Here is a 6,042-nt window from a genome sequence, read left to right as displayed (position 1 = left end):
ATAAATAAAGAATTAAAATAAAGTAATAGATAAATAATATATTAAAAATAATATATGCGATATTTAAATAAAAAAATTATATATTGAAAAATTTATATACCTTTTATGTATAGGTCTTTATGGTTGACACTATATAAATTAAGCCTCACATATTAATAGTTCCTTTATAAAAGTTATGAAAATATAAATTAATTGTATCTAACTTGTCGTATTCATCATTTTATATTTTTAAACGTTAGTTAATTTGATGTGATTATTGTCTTCAATATACACATGATTATTGATTGTTTTATTCTTAGAGTAAATTATACAAATATTCATTTAATTATAAAAAATTAATTTAAACACTCAAAATAAAAAAAAAATTTAAGCACTTACTATTGTGGTAGTTAACAAAATCCATATAATAATAAATTTAACTATCAAGTTTTACACATTATATCAATTAGTCATAATTTTTAAAAATTAATTTGATCCTAATTCTAAAAATTAAAAGATATATATAAAAATACATAAATATCTAAAAAAATATAATAATAAATTTAAATTTTATATCAATATTTATATTAATATTAAATAAATATAATTATAATAATATTAAATAAAATAAAAATCCGCCCTACTTCCCTCTCTCCCCGCTATAGTCCCTCCCCCTCTCCCTCTCTGCTGCTGCTGCTGTTGAATTTTCAGCAACTTTCTCAAACGTCTCATTTGCTGCAAGAAAACAAACACGATTTAAATACCATACAATACCCAAATTCCTTCATATCTTAAAAAGCCCAAGAAAAAAAAAATCAATTCAAGCCTTACATATAACAAAAGGCAGATTCCCTGGTGACATGCTCCTCTTCATCACCACTTTTCGCTTGTTCACTAGGGTTCTTCTCCATTGATGCCATCCGCTACTGTTTTTGTTGCAAATGCAAAAACAAAAGAGTTAAGTTGCATGTGTCTTGTAAGCATCAAATATAATCGTCTTGGCTGCCTAATTTTCGTCTTATGCTATTCGATATCAAGCGACTCTACCGCCTCTAGTAATTTTCGTCATATTTCAGCAGCAGCAACAATAGAGAGGGAGAGGGACAGTGGTGGGGCAGGGGGAGGGATGATGGAGGGAGGTAAGGGAATTTTTAATTTTATTTAGTATTAATAAAATTGTATTCATTTAATATTAATATAAAATTTAAATTTATTATTATATTTTTGAAAATATTTATTTTATATATTTCTTTGAATTATTTAAAATTAGAGTCAAATTGAGATTATTTGTAAAATTTGAGAGTTATTTTTAAAAATAATAATTAAATTGATATAATATGTAAAAGTTGAAAACTAAATTTATTATTATTCTAATTTTTAACTTTTACCTCTATTGTGATTTTAACAAGAGTGATCAAAATGATCAAATTATATAACATGAGTGCTTAAAATTTTATTTTTGGTGCTTAAAATGAAATTTTTGATAATTTGATAACTTATTTTTATGATATATTTTCATAAATAACATTAATAAATTATAATAAAGTCAATTTTAATATGACATAAGTAATGGTAAATAAATTTTAAATTTGTATGACGTTATGCAGCATGTGTGTTGAGTTAGATATTTATTAAGTGATTAGCGAGGAGATAAACTACAAGATAAAAGAAAAGAAAATAAAGAAAAAGATAGGGTGAGGATGTAGGGCAGGTATCATGAAAACAACTCGCCACCTAAAATCTCAATTTAGGCTTTTTTTTACCCATATAATATGAAATAAAACAAAAATTTCGAAAATGGTATCCTACCACCATTAATTATGGAAATGGGTTGTTTGGGGTGGTGGAGGGTGGTGTGGAGGCAGCATCACCCCTATTTTTTGACAACTATCAGCGACAGTTAAAAAAAAAAAATTTTTAATGGTGGAAGGTTCTTCATTAGCGGCACCAAAATGATATATATGGGTGTATACAAGTGTCACAATAGGTGAAAATGGGGTCAAAATACAAAAGGGATCTGTTATGGTGAAGCCTTGTTGTTAGGCAGCACCACTTTGGTGAAGCCTCTCTAATAGGCGGCATCACTCTAGTGAAGCCTTCTTGACAGGTGGTACCAGTGTCAATCTTAGACGCCTAGTCTAATCGGTGCAGGGGAGCTGACTTGATGGGACTTTAGGGGATGGTCACGAGAAGGTTTGGGATTAGGGGACCTTATAACCATGGTCCCCAGTTTGGTGATAAAGAAAAAGAGGGGGAGATTTTGTTTGTTAAAAAAAAAGAGCAGTAGAGAAGAGAAGGAGAATGGGAAGAAAGTAAAACAGAAAAAAAAAAGATTAGTATAGAAGATAGAAGAGAAAGAAAGAAGAAGGAAAGGAGAAGGAAAAAGAAAAGAAAAACACATAGATTAGTGCGGAGAGTAGAGAAGAGGAAAGAGAAGGTATGTGTGTTTGTTTGTTTTAAAAAAAATAGTGGGGATTAGGGAATAGATTTTTGTTTTAGGATTTTGAAGGAGTATTGAAATAATTTATTTTAAAGGTATTTTGTTAGTAATAATTATAAATTATTTGTTTAGTTTAGTGCTTATTGTGATTTAGTGTCTATTGTGATTTGTTCAAGATGAATTTAATTTTTTATTTATTTGACAAATATTTTTGATTTATTGAGATTTTGATTTTTTTATTTCGTAAGGTATTTTTGTAAGAAATATAGGTTGTTTGAAAGAAACTCAACAGGTATGTTTTTGTTTTCTTTTTGATTCGTATGTTTTTTTTTACATTTAGATTTATTATGTTTAGATAGTTTATGTTTTTTAACATATTTGTTTTTGTTTGTTATGTAGGTGAGACCATTGAGTTGAAATTTATGAGATATTTTTATTTTGTTATTTCTGAACTAGAATAAATAAGTTTATTATATATTGCAATAGTATGGCCAAAAAATGTGATGAGGACAAAGCTGTTTAGTATTTTTGTAATGATATTATTTTACTATATTTATTTTATTATATTTATGTGTTTTGATAATTATTTAAAGTGGACCACCTTAGAAATTAATTATCGAAATGTGTTATTCACAACTTTGTGTTAGGGTGTCTCATTTCTGTATTTTAATAATGTTTTTCCTATTAGTGAGATAAAAATGCCAAAATACAAATTAATTACTGAAATGTGTTTTTTGCAACAAACTAATTGAACTAATGTTTTTTTGAAATTACAGATATCTAAATGGATTCTTTGATTAATGATGATAATCACATATAAAAAATGGTTAATGTGATAGTAATAAAATTGTTATTTGTTACTCATGGGTCCCTTATAAAAAGTTCAAAGTCATTTATGGAAGTAATTTAGGTTATATTAACTAATTGGTAATTTAATGTTGTTAGAGTCCATACCGCGTATTGATAATATTGTGTATGGCCTCATCCCACACTTGGAATTAGCTGGATTCAGATCAGTGGCATTGATTTGGACGTTTGATTTGCGGTACGACTTAATATCTGCTTTGGTCAAGCGGTGGTACCCGGAGACCCACACATTTTATTTTTTGTGCGAGGAGTCACCATCGCACTAGAGGATGTTGCACTGCAACTCGGGCTCCTAATCGACAGGAGTGCGGTTACGGGCGTAATTACGATCTTTGAGTTGGTCACCCTTTGCTATAACTTTCTAGCCCGATAATGCTGAGTCAAAATTTACGGGTTTGAGGTTTTCATAGATGAAGTCCAATTTCGAGCATTTACAGAGTACTGCCATTAAGCAAGAGGTAATGTGCACCGCTCAAGCATACATTATGCACATTATAGAGAGTGTACTCATGTCGGATGCAAACATTAATAAGGCCCACTTAATGTACTTGCCCCTATTAACTAATTTGCATAACGCCCATTCGTATAGTTAGGGTTTAGCAGTACTAGCTATGTTGTATTGCGAGTTTTGTTGGACAACAAAGCCTTATTTCATGGACATAGGTGACTACCTCATATTGCTATAGTCTTGGGCACTTTACTAGATGTCTTTCTTGGCATTAGTTAGTCACCAAGCATATGTATTTCCACTCATGAATAGGTGATAAAATTTAAGCATTATAACAATTATTTGACATTTTTGTGTAAATTTATTCTAACAAGTTTTCTTCTTTCGTAAATGGAGTACTAATTCGGGTATTAGAAGGTAATATATAGTTTCGATATACAATAAGATGATTGAGACAAGCGCTGGGGAGGAGGTAAGTTATTCGTGACATGTAATTACTTTATTTATCTTATTTGACACGTGTTACTATAACCATGTTATTAATTGTGCAGTTCATCTGGATGCCCTATTCCTTCCCAAACATTGCTACTGTTATTTTCGTGTCTACTCACATCCACTCACACCTGTGGTGCATTAACGCAACCATTATCAAATTTCAGACAGTGGAGTGGTTTCACGGGGATCGAGTGATGTGACAATTCGGGTGCATACAGTACATCCCGGCATCGCTGGGTGAATTGGGGAAGATCCATTGAATTAACAAGAGGGGGAAACAATGATTGAACTGGGCGATAACATCTCAACAATATATTGCAGTGTAGAACAACCAGATGGGGTAGACACCTCATATGGATCTTTCTTTCAATTTGGAGCCCTCATTAGAGTATTTAAAGTGGTACTTCAAGATGGGGAAACTGTATTTATTTGGTAGGCAATCAATGGTAGCCCCCCATACTTGCCATGACTTAGGCAACCCTCTCATCCCCTCCCACATTCGCCTCCTGCACTCGAACCTGAACTGGAGCCCTTGCCCAAACCCAAGCAGATGCCCGAGTCTGGGGGTAGTTCTTATCATCTGGACTTAGGAGGTCGATAACTATTTCCAAGGTTCGTCAGACTACGAATATCATTCGGAGTTTTCAAGATCCAATTCTGATCATCCAGATCCGAGATCATCGATGATATTTGATATCTTCAACCCATTATCACCATAGTACTCCACTCTTCTCGAGTAAACATTTAGGGTGTACGATTTTTCTACTATGTTTAGCACACCTTAGACTCGGGTCAGGATAATGTTGATCGCTGTTAGCACCAGCAACGTCAATACCGGGCACTACAACATTTACCCTTAAGACCACACCATCAAATCATCAATTTTAGGGGTTTCTGTAATTTCAATGTTCAAGTTTGTATTTATTTAATTATATTAATATTTGGGCATTTTAACTCAATTCTTGTGGATCAAACTTTGGATATTTTGCTATTAAATTTAAATGAGATGGTGTCTAAGATATAATTATCGACTTACATACATACAAAAACATACATGCAAAAATTAAATGCATTGAAAGAAATTTGGAACAAACTTTATAATTTAAATGAGATGCATTACACCAAACTTGGAACAAACTTTGTAATTTAAATTAGATGCATTGGAACAAACTTGGAACAAACTCTGTAAAATATATATATAAATTCCAACATGGAGTACACTAGCTCAATTCCAAACCGATCACAATGATTGTCTACTATGGTAAGTTCATTATGGGCATTTACTCCGATTATGCCCAACTAATCTACACATGCCACAAAGCTTCCAGTCGGTTTTCCCTCTAATGTCAATTTTATTATGGATTATGATCACTTGCTGATGACCTTTCAGATTCGTACGCAACCCTTTGTCTAGGACATGCTCAAAAGTCGTCGGAGGCATCTCTCATGTAAACAAATCATGTAGGATGGATAACTTGTTTTCCTACACAGGTAACGTGCACTCGAGGGTGTACACCTCGGTGATAAACTGTTCAACATTAATCAAGGTGTAAGCACAGGCTACAGTGACATGCGTATAGGGATAAAAAACTGTTTGGAACCTCTTGCAATCGCACCGTCTGTTTAAAAGATCAACTCCATAAGACCTAGGTGGGATATTGGGTTAACGATAGTTGAACTCTACAACACCCCTTACCCGTACTCGAGATCGGGATGAGGTACGGGGCATTACCAAAAATACGGGCTATAAAATTTCATTTCAATTTAAAACTGATCAAACAGAATCGTATTGTCCCAATTATAGACCTACGAG

At 32.3% G+C, this 6,042-nt stretch overlaps 1 long non-coding RNA gene across 1 annotated transcript; it reads right to left on the bottom strand.

Annotated features, from left to right (window-relative positions):
• Positions 1-612: 612 nt before the first annotated feature.
• Positions 613-941, bottom strand: LOC128291781 (uncharacterized). The gene is made up of 2 exons (XR_008281659.1): positions 811-941; positions 613-714 (listed from the first exon to the last, which is right to left on the bottom strand). It is a non-coding gene; the product is annotated as an uncharacterized LOC128291781 (long non-coding RNA).
• Between the last annotated feature and the right edge of the window lie 5,101 nt (positions 942-6,042).

Source organism: Gossypium arboreum, chromosome 4 (genome assembly GCF_025698485.1).
Source record: "Gossypium arboreum isolate Shixiya-1 chromosome 4, ASM2569848v2, whole genome shotgun sequence".
Taxonomy (NCBI): Eukaryota; Viridiplantae; Streptophyta; class Magnoliopsida; order Malvales; family Malvaceae; genus Gossypium; species Gossypium arboreum.
The sequence above is the reverse complement of the archived record's forward strand: the minus strand, read 5'-3'. Positions and strand labels throughout refer to the sequence as shown.